This window comes from Dermochelys coriacea, chromosome 1 (genome assembly GCF_009764565.3).
Source record: "Dermochelys coriacea isolate rDerCor1 chromosome 1, rDerCor1.pri.v4, whole genome shotgun sequence".
Lineage (NCBI taxonomy): Eukaryota > Metazoa > Chordata > Testudines > Dermochelyidae > Dermochelys > Dermochelys coriacea.
The window spans coordinates 57,899,966-57,912,494 of NC_050068.2; the positions used below are offsets into that span (position 1 = coordinate 57,899,966).

Genomic DNA, 12,529 nt, shown 5'->3' on the forward strand with positions numbered 1-12,529 from the left:
CTATATGTACAGATGCCTATCTCATGCCTAAGTGTGAAGTGAGGAAGAATGGTGCTGTAGAACTACTCTGGCATCAGCACTAAGGATGACAAAAAAGACAGTACCGAAGGCATCGATACTGATGGCTGGTCAACATGAACCCATTTTGAATGGTCAGGTCAGCACCATGGAGACTGGTGGGTATGGTACCAGCTTCATCCTTGCTCACTTAGGGAAGTGTCTAGAATTATGACTCTGTTCTCTTCTTGCTTGGTATTGGAAACTATGATCAGTGGCAGGTGTCAGACTTGGTGCTGTGCTCCTTCTTTTCATGGGCAGTGAGGGTAACTGACTGCTTTGAGGGCATCTGAGTCAGTCTTAGAAGATTTGGAAGAGGAATAAGATCTCTTCATTCCCCAGGAACTCAGAGTGACATTTCTCACTGAGGGAGCACTCAATGAGTAGTTTCAGAGTAGCAGCTATGTTAGTCTGTATCCGCAAAAAGCAAAGGAGTACTTGGAGACTAACAAATTTATTTGAGCATAAGCTTTCGTGGGCTAAAACCCACTTCATCGGATGCATGCAGTGGAAAATACAGTAGGAAGATATACACATACACACACACACACAGAGAACATGAAACAATGGGTGTTATCATACACGCTATAATGAGAGTGAACACTTAAGGTTACCTATTACCAGCAGGAGAGGGAAAAAAAACCTTTTGTAGTGATAATCAAGATGGGCCATTTCCATTAGTTGACAAGAACATGTAAGGAACAGTAGGGGGGAAAAATAAACATGGGGAAATAGTTTTACTTTCTGTAATGACCCATCCACTCCCAGTCTTTATTCAAGCCTAATTTAATGGTGTCCAGTTTGCAAATTAATTCCAATTCAGCAGTCTCTCGTTGGAGTCTGTTTTTGAAGTTTTTTTGTTATAATATTGTGACTTTTAGGTCTGCAATCGAGTGACCAGGGAAATTGAAGTGTTCTTTGACTGGTTTTTGAATGTCATAATTCTTGACATCTGATTTGTATCCATTTATTCTTTTACGTAGAGACTGTCCAGTTTGGCCAATGTACATGGCAGAGGGGCATTGCTGGCACATGATGGCATATATCACATTTGGTAGATGCACAGGTGAACAAGCCTCTGATAGTGTGGCTGATGTGATTAGGTCCTATGATGGTGTCCCCTGAATAGATATGTGGACACAGTTGGCAACAGGCTTTGTTGCAAGGATAGGTTCTTGGGTTAGTGTTTTTGTTGTGTGGCGTGTGGTTGCTGGTGAGTATTTGCCCCCCAACCTGAAGCAAATACTTCCTACTGTATTTTCCACTGCATGCATCCGATGAAGTGGGTTTTAGCCCACGAAAGCTTATGCTCAAATAGATGTGTTAGTCTCTACGGTGTCACAAGTACTCCTGTTCTTTTTTCAGTGAGTGGGGTTTTGATAAGGAAACAGGAGACTCTTCAGCATCCGATGCTCCTCTCCTGGATTTCTCCATTACAAATAGGGTCAAATGCACCTCTCTGAATTTTTGGGGTGTGTTTTGATTTGCAAACCACATATCCAGGTAGTGTGAGGTTCCCCTAAACAAAAAAAGACATTTAACATGCCCCCCATTTAAAGGCATGGCAGTATTGCATAATGGGCAGGTATTAAAATCACATTATTTTGATTCAGCCCTGGTATTGGGACTGACTACATCTAGCTATTATTTTTTTTCCCCAACAGGGTAAAATAAAGTATAAAAGAAAAAGCTACATCTGAGTTCAGTGACTACCTTAACAACTATGTAACTATAAAGACTACAGTAGCTAAGAGGGTGCTGAGGGTGTGCTCCTCGCTCCCATGGAAGATAAGAAGGAATTGGGTGCTAAAAGTTATAGGGTGAGCATGGGAACCGACACCACCTCCTATGGTTGCCTGATTTTGAATAGGGACCTGATCTGGTGTGCAGCCTCAGAGCAATTTGGGCCCCACAGGAGAGATAGGCAGGCAAAGGCCTGCCTCTCCCCAGTTTGTGGATCACTCTGTGACTTAGGCAGGAGATATACATCCAGGTGGCTATAGGGCAGTAGCAGTGCCTATACCTAGAAAGGAGTACTGCAGAAAGGGATCTGGGGGTCATAATGGATCACAAACTAAGTAAGAGGGAACGTTGTAACACTGTTGCAAAAAAAGCAAAACATCATTCTGGGATGTATTAGCAGGAGTGTTGTAAGCAAGACACAAGAAATAAATTCTTCTGCTCTACTCTGGGCTGATTAGGCCTCAACTGGAGTCTTGTGTCTATTTCTGGGCACCACATTTCAGGAAAGATGTGGCCAAATTGGAGAAAGTCCAGAGAAGAGAAATAAAAATTATTAAAGGTCTAAAAAACATGACCTATGCCAGGAGATTGAAAAAACTGGGCGTGTTTAGTCTGGAGAAGAGATGACTGAAAGGGGACATGGTTTTTAAGTACATAAAAGGTTGTTACAGGGAGAAAGGGAGGGAGAAAAATTGTTCTCTTTAACCTCTGAGGCTAGGACAAGAAGCAACGGCAGCAAGGGTGGAATAGATTTAGGTTGGATATTAGGAAAAACTTCCTATCCGTCAGGTTAAGCCCTGGAATAAATTGCCTCAGGAGGTTGTGGAATCTCCATCATGTTAGACTTTTAAGAGTAGGTTAGACAAACACCTGTCAGAGATGGTTTAGATAATATTTAATCATGCCATGAACGCAGGGGAATGGACTAGATGACCTCTGGAGGTCCCTTCCAGTGCTATGAATCTATATCCAGAGGCTGACACATAGGCACTTAGGGAACTTTTACAGCAAAAATTTAGCCGCTGAGTGAGTTTACAGGCCCACCGGGTTGGGCAACAGCATTGATCGCAGTGGTTCCTAAAGCTGGGATGCTGGCACCTAAAATCCGTGGGGTAGGTGCCTAAACACATTGTGGATCATCTGGGCCCTACATCCCATCCCTAAGTGGCGCCCCTCCCATTTCTTGTTACCAAAGCTGTTTGGCACCCCACAGCATTTTGTTTCTGGGGGGGATACATTGTTTGGGGGGGATACATTGTTTGTAGCCCCCACGCACATTTGGAGTCTCTGACTCGGGCTTCACCCCCCCCCCCCTCCACTTCGACCCCGGGAGCTGGGGAGAGGCGCTGACTGTGCCCCAAAGCCCAGGGGATGCCCCCTCCCATGGCACAGGGCGCGCAGTGGCAAACAGGCCGGGAGGCGACATCCACCCCCGAGCCTGCAGCCAGGAGCTGGCAGCCATCTAACAGGGCGGCCGGCCGGGGGAGCTGGGGCTAGCTCTCTTGCTGGCCCGTCTTGCTCTCTCCCCATTGGCGCTCCGGGGGCGGTTGGGCGGGCGTGCGCCGGCAGAGGGCCGGGCTCCCCGCACGCAGGCCCCGGCTGAGCCGGGCCACCCTGCGGAGGCTGATGCCCCTGGCTAGAGGGGTTTACAGGCTCTGCCACAGCCAGCCTGTGAACGGCGGGAGGCGCCAAAACGCTTCCTCCGCCTCCGCCTTCGCCTCCCCGGCGGGCTGAGGAGGCGCCTGAGCGGAGCGGCAGCTACCCAGGTCTCACCGAAGGGAGGAGGAGCCGCCGCCTGGGAGGAAGGTAAACGGGGGGGGGGAAGGGGGTGCCGCCAGCGCCTCACGCCCCGACTCGGGCGGCGGCGCGAGAAGCCTGCGCGCGCCTGTCTCTGGGGCGGGGCGGGGCGGGGCGGGGCGGGGCCGTTACCGTTCGGTAGCGCCGACCGCTCCGTTTGACGGGGAACGTTTCCCCGCCCCCTCGCGAGCCGCCCGCTGCTGCGCCAGCGCCACCCGAGGGGGCGGGGGGAGCCACGGTGGCGTCCCGCGGACGTGGGCCGGGCCGTTGCTGGGACGCGGCGCTGCCGCTGGAGCCGTCGTCGCAGCCGGTCTGGCTCGGGCCTGGCCTCCGCCTGCTACAGCGCGGTAGCAGCAGAGCGCTTCTTGGGGCGGCTCCCCCTTCCCTGGGGCGAGGTCCCGGCCCCCTCGCGCCGGCCGGGCCGTACGGTCAGTGAGGGCCTGCTCTGACCCGCGTTCCTGAGGGGGCCTGGCCCTGGCCTGGCGGGGCGCACCGGGAAAACGGGGGGTCGCCTGCAGGGCTCCGCCCTGACAGGAGCATTTCGCTCCTCCAGACCAGCCGCTTCCCACTTCGACGGTGCGGTGTGAAGTGGAGGCCAGGAAGCCCCTGCCACGAGGGAGGCTCTGGGATGCATTAGGGTTACAGTGGCTCAGCCTAATTCTCTGCCTCTGCTGAGGAAGGTGGGGAGCCCGGTGAAGGGCTTTGGGACCCTTGCAGCACTTGACTGAATGCTTCTGCCTTTCAGGGTGTGTGTGGAGGAGGTTGCTGGGCCTCTGCCCCTTTGGGATTTTGTAGATAGGAACCAAGACCTTGCATTTGGATTGGCAGACAGCCCGTAATGTGCCAGTGTTGTTCCTGTACTCAGCTCAAATACATGTGATCTTAAGGGAAAGCACTGTTTGTTTTTATAAAAAGAAAAGGAGTACTTGTGGCACCTTGGAGACTATTAAATTTATTATTTATTATGCATCCGATGAAGTGAGCTGTAGCTCACGAAAGCTTATGCTCTAATAAATTTGTTAGTCTCTAAGGTGCCACAAGTACTCCTTTTCTTTTTGTGAATACAGACTAACACGGCTGCTACTCTGAAAACTGGCCAGTACTAGATACTTCAGGAAAATATTAACAAAATCCTCAAATGGGTAATTATAGAATAATTTACACATGGGAAAGTCTTCTTATCCCCTTGCTTAGAGTCTGGCCTGTGCCCTGAAACAGGAGAAATGTCAACTGTTTTGCACAAACAAAATAAATCCTTACAGTTGTAATTCTGTTATCTCTTAAAAAAAAATCCAGGCCTTTTATATATCTAGCTACGCTCTTGGTATCAAACGCTCCCGCTAGATTCTGACATTGCACATCTTGATAAAGAGGAGTAAAGTAGATGCCATCCATTGAAGGGAGTAAGCACAAACACAGCTGACTTCAGTGGGGTTGCAGTAGTATAGCACACAGAATTTAGGTAGTACTTCAGTTACTTATTGGTCACACAGTGAACTGTAGTAAATAAATAGTATTGTTAGCACCTCAAATGTCCTACCCAGTCCTATGGTTCTTATGCTTGCCTAACTCCCATTGAAGTCATTGTGGGTTTTGCATGCATAAAGACATCAGGATCAGGACCTGTGTTAATATAGATTTTGTCCAATATCTATCTAGTAAGACAACTTTAATTATATGATTAAACAAAAAGGAATTCAGATTTGAGGTGATCCATCTATTGAGTCTAGGTTTATGCAGGGCTCAGAAGTTTGGAATTAAAGTATTGACGGACCATATGAGAACTGACATGCCCTGATACAAAGGGGTAACTGCAATCTTCAGAACATCGCACAAACCTGAAATAGTCTTTTACTGAAATACCGATATTCCTAAAAATCAATTTTCCTCTGGACCAGCGGCAATTTAAATGTGAAGTTTGAAGCATGGCATCTGGAGTTAAAACAGCCACGTTCTTGAAAACAAAGGTCCTGATAGTGCAGGGAGCTGCATGCTAGCAGATACTTATGACAGTGCAGAGCCTCGCTGAATACTTCTAAAGACTGAAAGCCTGGGGAGGAGTACTGTTTATATTAATTTAAAATAACATTAAAGCAAAAGAGGACTGAATTTTTCTTTTGAATTTTCAAATAGGAGCAAGTATAAATATTGAATTGATACTTTACAATTGATTAAAAAAATAAAAGTTTAACATTTATTAATTAACCCAGCTTGTTTTTACCCTTAGTAGCAATATACTTGTTTGCATTTTCAAGTTGTAAAACTGGGAAGATAAACCTATTTTAAAAAAAGAAAAAAATGAAGCAGCATAAAACAGCTGCCAACTGGGAAATGGGGGGAAGAAATGCTGAAATTAAAAGCCATGAAATAGAGTGGGAGAGTCAATATACAGCTAAATTCAGTGATGAGCTGCCAAAATCTTAACAACTGGTTCCCTCCTCACCCCATGAGGGGGTTGTGGCCCACTCCCACCCCCCCAGGACTCCTGCCCCATCCACCCCCCTCTCCTGTCCCCTGACTGCCCCCAGAACTGGACAGGAGGGTCTCGTGGGCCACCATAGTGGGTGCCCACCGTGCCTCGCCCCTAAGAACCAGAGGGACCTGCCGGGGGGCGAGGTGGGGAATCCTGGCGGTGCTTACCTGGGGCAGCTCCCAGGAAGCATCCGGTAGGTCCCTCTGGCTCCTAGAGGCGGGGTAGCATACCTAGGGGGAGAGCAGGGGGAGTGGCATCTTCCCCCACTGATCACATCAAAAGTGGCGCCTTAGGCACCGACTCCCTGGGTGCTCCAGAGTGGAGCACCTGCGAGGAGAATTTGGCTGGTGCAGAGCACCCACCGGCAGCTCCTCTCCCTGCGCCTGGCCTCAGTTCACCTCCGCTCTGCCTCTTCCCGTGAACGTGCCGCCCCACTCTGCTTCTCCCTCCGCCCCCCCAGCCCCCCCGGTTTCCTGCGAATTAGCTGTTCATACGGGAAGCCGGGGAGGGCTGAGAAGCAAGTGGCAGCTTCGTGCTCAGGCCCAGGGAGACGGATGTGAGCTGGGGTGGGATCGGTTCCCCTGTGCACCCCCCCGGGTTACCTGCTGTGGTATGGGCGGCCCTCCTCGTGCCCTCCCCCCCCGCCCCAGCTCACCTCCCTTCTACCTCCCTGGGCCTGAGTGCAAAGCTGCCACCTGCTTCTCAGCCCTCCCAGGCTTCCCGCGTGAACAGCTGATTCGCGGGAAGCTGGGGGGGGGGGTGGAGAAGCAGAGCGTGGCGGCGCGTTCACAGGTGGGTGAGGTGAGGTGAGCTGGGGCTGGGCGAGGAGCTGCCGGTGGGTGCTCTGCACCCACCAAATTTTCCCCGTGGGTGCTCCAGCCCTGGAGCACCCATGGAGGTGGGGCCTAAGGCACCACTTTTGGCTGGCTGTTAAATTTAGAAGCCCTTTTAGAACCGGTTGTCCGAGAGGGACAACCGGTTCTAAAAGGGCTTCTAAATTTAACAACCGGTTCCAGGGAACCGGTGAGAACCGGCTCCAGCTCACCACTGGTTAAATTCCAAAAAGTCAAATCCTTTGTTCTGTGCTGCAAGTTTACACAGTGCTTAGCAATAGGAAAGGTGTACTAAAACAAAAACAGAATAACTGCCCTAAAAATCAGTATTATTATAGTTCTGTTTCATTCCAGAGTGGATTACATGGTGTTGAGGAAGAAGATTGACGAACAGTGGAGTGGCAACTGGCTTCTCAAGTTGAGCCTCTAAAAATTTTGCAGCATCAGCCACAAAAAAATAAACAGTACTTTCCCTTAAGATCATATGTATTAGCGCTGAGTGCAAGAACAGTATTGTTACATTATTTTCCCAAAAGATAGATCTTACATTAATAAAATATTTATTTTTATTTTGTGACATTTAAGAAAGATCTGGAGAAATAAGATTCTTGGACTAATCATAACCCTTTTTCTCACAGCTGGGGTTACTCACTAATTATCTGAAAATGACCCCATTGTAACTCAAAAATATTCTTACATTCAACTTTCATCATCTGAAACACTGCCTTCAAAAAGTATGTTTATTCTTGTAGAAAGAGGTGGTGATATTTTAATTTGAATTTTGTAACTTTTAGCAATATGAGATTTGTCTAATTGTAATTTTCCTGATCTTCACCTGGAATTTTCTGTGGATCTGCTTGCTCAGACAGACCCACAATTTCTGTACAAGCTTTGTTACTATTTTCAGTAGCCTCTGTACATTTATATTGCCTTTCTTACATTATTCATCTTCTGCTTGGTAGTGATTAATTGATTATCATTTTCTTCTAGTTTTTTCTAAAGCTTCGTATTTATTACCAAATGTATCTTTAATTTTTGCCACAGTCAGGTAGGTGGAAATCTATTACTTAATGGATTATTTCATTTGACTAGGGGTGGTTGAAGAATAGAAAAAAAATTCTACACTATGAATACAAATAACTTGCCTCATCTCAGTTTCTGCTACCCATACATGTAAGTCAAGTAATGAAAATCAGTTTTATTTAAATCATCTCTCTGGCCCTTATTCTTTCTTAAGATTTCTCTCTCTTTTTTTTTTAAAGCAGCATTATTCCTTCTGGCCTTAAATATTGCATCATAAACTGACATTTCTTTGTAAACCATAAAAGGAGGAAAAGAACAAAAAAAGGATTGTTCACAACATTGAGTTTTTAAATCTTATTCTTAGCTCTCTTCCTGTCCTGCTTCTTGGGTTCAAAATATTAGCAGCCTCGAACATCTTCAAATAATTTGTAATATGTTTGTGATATTTCTAACATGCCTATCATAGCAGTATCTAAGGGTATGTCTATGCTTGGAGCTAGCTAGGGTTGTGGTTCCCAGCTTACATAGACATATGTGCACTAGCTCTCATTGAGCTAGCATGCTAAAAATAGGCTAGTTCCCTGGGTATGTGACCACAGGGTCCGGGGCGGTTGTACTCAGGCTGGCTACCCTGTGCAACCACTCACTGCTGCCTGCTCTACTGCAGCTATGCTACTATTTTTAGTGCACTAGCATGTCTACACAAATTGGGAATCACACCCCTAGCTCCAAGTGTAGATGTAGCCTATGTGGTAAAACAAAGATAGCACTGAGCATGCCTTAAAGGGCAATATTTTGGCAGTCTTCCTTGTACCTGGTGTACATGTGTATTTTCTTTTGTTTGTTCTTTTCACTGTGTGTCTCTCTTTCTCTCTCCCCTTCCCCCATTCCCCTTCTTTCATTCCCTAGCTACTGGTTCATCCTGGGAAAAGATGTTTTCAGATAGGTGAGTCTTGCAATAAGTTGTAGGTTCAGGGCCTATACCCACATTGACTTCAGTGGATCTGTTCACAGGGATCAGGGCCTTACATTTGAATACAGTCAGGATTAGGCTTGTCATAAATATAAAGGGAAGGGTAAACACCTTTAAAATCCCTCCTGGCCAGAGGAAAAACCCTTTCACCTGTAAAGGGTTAAGAAGCTAGGATAACCTCGCTGGCACCTGACCACAATGACCAATGAGGAGACAAGATACTTTCAAAGCAGGAGGGAGGGAGAAACAAAGGGTCTGTCTGTCTGTGTGATGCTTTTGCCAGGGACAAAACTGGAATGGAGTCTTAGAATTTAGTAAGTAATCTAGCTAGATAGGCGTTAGATTATGATTTCTTTAAATGGCTGAGAAATTAGACTATGCTGAATAGAATGGATATTCCTGCCTTTGTGTCTTTTTGTAACTTAAGGTTTTGCCTAGAGGGGTCTCTGTGTTTTGAATCTAATTACCCTGTAAGATATTTACCATCCTGATTTTACAGAGGTGATTCTTTTTATCTTTTCTTATATTAAAATTCTTCTTGTAAGAAATTGAATGGTTTTTTTTCATTGTTCTTAAGATCCAAGGGTTTGGATCTGTGGTCACCTATGCAAATTGGTGAGGATTTTTATCAAGCCTTCCCCAGGCAGGGGGGTGCAAGGTTTTGGTGAGGATTTTGCGGGGGGAAGACGTTTCCAAACAGCGCTTTCCCAGTAAACCCAGTCAAACGTTTGGTGGCAGTGGAAGTCCAAGGGCAAAGGGTAAAATAGTTTGTACCTTGGGGAAGTTTTAACCTAAGCTGGTAAAAGTAAGCTTAGGAGGTTTTCATGCAGGTCCCCACATCTGAGGATCTCTGATAACATCTTGGCAACAGCCAAAATTGTATTTTCCTGCTGTAACTGTGGTTCTTGAATATTCATTTTATATATATATATATATGTGTGATTAAAGTATTTTTTCTTCTCTGTCTTATTTTGAATATTTAGTATTTATTTTTCAGCAGCAGTATTCTTGCTCTGGTAATCTGACTTCCTAAGAATACACAAGACATGTGATTACAGATGGATCATCAGTAGTACTTTAAAAATATACAGGTAAAATAATTTTTTACCAATTTGGTGGCTCCATGTTACACTTTTTTTTTTTAAAAGACTCAAGTGAAACAGTTAAACTGAAATGTAATATTTTAGAAAGAACACCTTTCATGCAAGTATCTAGAGACCAGGGTGTATTTTTTCACTAAACTTTTCTAAAGGGATTCTGATAAAGGAACAACCCCCTTGTAGTTGGGGGAACCCAAGGCACTCCAGGGGGGCTCTGTGCAGGGGCAGGGGTCTGTCCATTCAGAACAGCTTGCAGAATTTGTCCCCAGAGTTAGTTACTCCTTTTTCCTGGAAATGAGTTGAAAGATGTTCTACCTCCCTGATCTTCTCTTAAAGGTGAAGAAGAGGGGGGAGTGGGAGAATCTCTTTCCTCCACTGAATTAGAATAATGGTAATTGAAATGGACCGTCCTAAAGTATGTGGACCTTTACTAACAAATAGAAATGAATTTGAAGACAAAAGTGCCATGCTTTGTTCTAAACATAATCAAATTACAATATTCCAATCCAGTGATAAATAGCATTGATTTATAGGTTTCAGATCAATCAGAACAAAGGCTGAGGTGATATTATTGCTTTGTATAAAATACACCAGGATGGCAAATACCAGCCGAGGGAGAAGAACTGTTTAAAGTAAGGGCAATGTTGGCACAGGAACAAATGGGTATAAGATGTCCACGAATAAATTTAGCGTGGAAATTAGAAGATGGTTTCTAACCATTAAAGAAGTACAGTTCTGAAACAGCCTTTCTATAGGCATAATGAGGATAAAAAACCTAACTCGTTTTAATATTGAGTTTGGTAAGATTATATGACAGGATTGCCTGTGATAGCAGAGGTCTGGACTTGATGACCCAGGAGGTCTCTTCCAGTCCTATGTTCTTAACCTTTTCAAAATGTAGAATTCCATATTCACATTTAAATTTGAAAATCTAATCCATAATTCATGACTGGTTTCAGAGTAGCAGCCGTGTTAGTCTGTATTCGCAAAAAGAAAAGGAGTACTTGTGGCACCTTAGAGACTAACAAATTTATTAGAGCATAAGCTTTCGTGAGCTACAGCTCACTTCATCGGATGCATTTGGTGGAAAATACAGAGGGGAGATACTCTTAGGAAACCTGTCAGTAGTATAAATTTACTGTATTCTAGGGAAGCCCTCAATGTCTCCTGTGGGACATATGCCAGGGTTGCTAAGGAGAGCTGGAAGACCGGAAGGCTAAATACTACATAAGGTCCAGAATTAGCAACTTACTCTAAGCATCTGAGTGTTCCCATTGGATTCAATGTGACTACTTGCATGCTTAAAGTTAGGCACATTCTTAAGTTAAATGTTCACGTACGTGGCACCCTTCACAAACATAATGTATTATTTGTTTGTGCATTGGCAGCACACACAGTTTCTAATCAAGATAGATGCCCTGTTGTGTTATGTGATATACAAACACAGTGGAAAACCCAACAGACAAGCATGAAGTTAACTGCTTCTGTTTTACCCTATTATGAGTGGAAAAAGTGGGGGGAGAGGAGACGAGGATAAAGTGGAAATAATAGGGTATCCTATGGAACATGGGATGAAAGTCACATTGGGCAAATGAAGAGTCCGCCCTTAACATATGGGTAATCTCATTATGTTTGAGGTGTTAAATGCATAAAATCAAGAAATTCAAAATGGTAGTTTCCAAAGTAGGTGTAATTAATTCATTTTACATGTACAGCATTTTGTATTGTGGTTAAATGTATGCCTTAAGGTATGTACATGTAATATGGCTAAGCAATAGTTATTGTGCCATTTTAATTTTATTTGGGATTTGTTGTGCTGGTAAGAGAATAGAAGGAAGCATTTTTTACCTCTATATAATTCAAATGTATATCTTTGGCTTGTATATTAGTGTACAGAATTTGAAATTAGAAGTATGTATGTCGAGCAGAAAGGTAGCTAGATCTCTAGAGCTTCTTTTGATGCCTTCTTTAAGGTGTAATACTCACCTAAAAAGTGATTATATAAAAGTGGCACCTTATTGCTCAGCAGATCTACTCCCTGTCTTTATTCAGAATTCTATTTGACTTTTTGTAGTGGAAAAAGTAAGATTGTTATTACTGTCTGCCCTGCAGAATCAACACACCTTTGAGAAAATTAAATTATTTTTTGGCTTGTTCAAGAAATAATTTTTAACACAGTTTCAATAGCATGGCCATCTGTACAGTCTCACTAAGGGCAACAGGGTTGCATACATGTTGTTAAGGGAAGAATTTGAGGATAGTGGGGTTGCACTAGTTTATCTGAAGGCAGCATTCGATCTGTACAATTTGTTCCTGTTGTTGATGCAAGAATTGGAAAGCACATAACTTGACATTTGGATACCAGGTTGCGTTTGCCAGTTTTCCTTGTAAACAGAAAATTTTAAGGGCATCATTAACCAATAAAATTGGAAACCCAAAAATCCAATTTATATCCATAAAGTCACTTTCCAGAGTAGAACTGTAAGGAACAGTATTCGAGGGGGTTATTGCTAAGCAGGGCATATGTGCA

At 44.6% G+C, this 12,529-nt stretch overlaps 1 protein-coding gene across 24 annotated transcripts in view; it reads left to right on the forward strand.

Annotated features, from left to right (window-relative positions):
• The first annotated feature begins 3,301 nt into the window (after nucleotides 1–3,301).
• RCBTB2 (RCC1 and BTB domain containing protein 2) overlaps nucleotides 3,302–12,529 on the forward strand; it is an 82,295-nt gene continuing 73,067 nt past the window's right edge. For 7 of the 24 annotated variants that reach the window (XR_006277733.1, XR_006277735.1, XR_006277734.1 and 4 more), the window contains exon 1: nucleotides 9,754–9,990. The gene's annotated coding sequence lies outside the window, so the exon portion shown is untranslated. Of the gene's footprint in view, nucleotides 3,607–3,888; nucleotides 4,026–7,112; nucleotides 7,638–7,995; nucleotides 8,077–8,835; nucleotides 8,873–9,752; nucleotides 9,991–12,529 lie in introns of those variants that run through there. The other 17 variants (XM_043504526.1, XM_043504528.1, XM_043504530.1 and 14 more) reach the window with 14 other exon arrangements.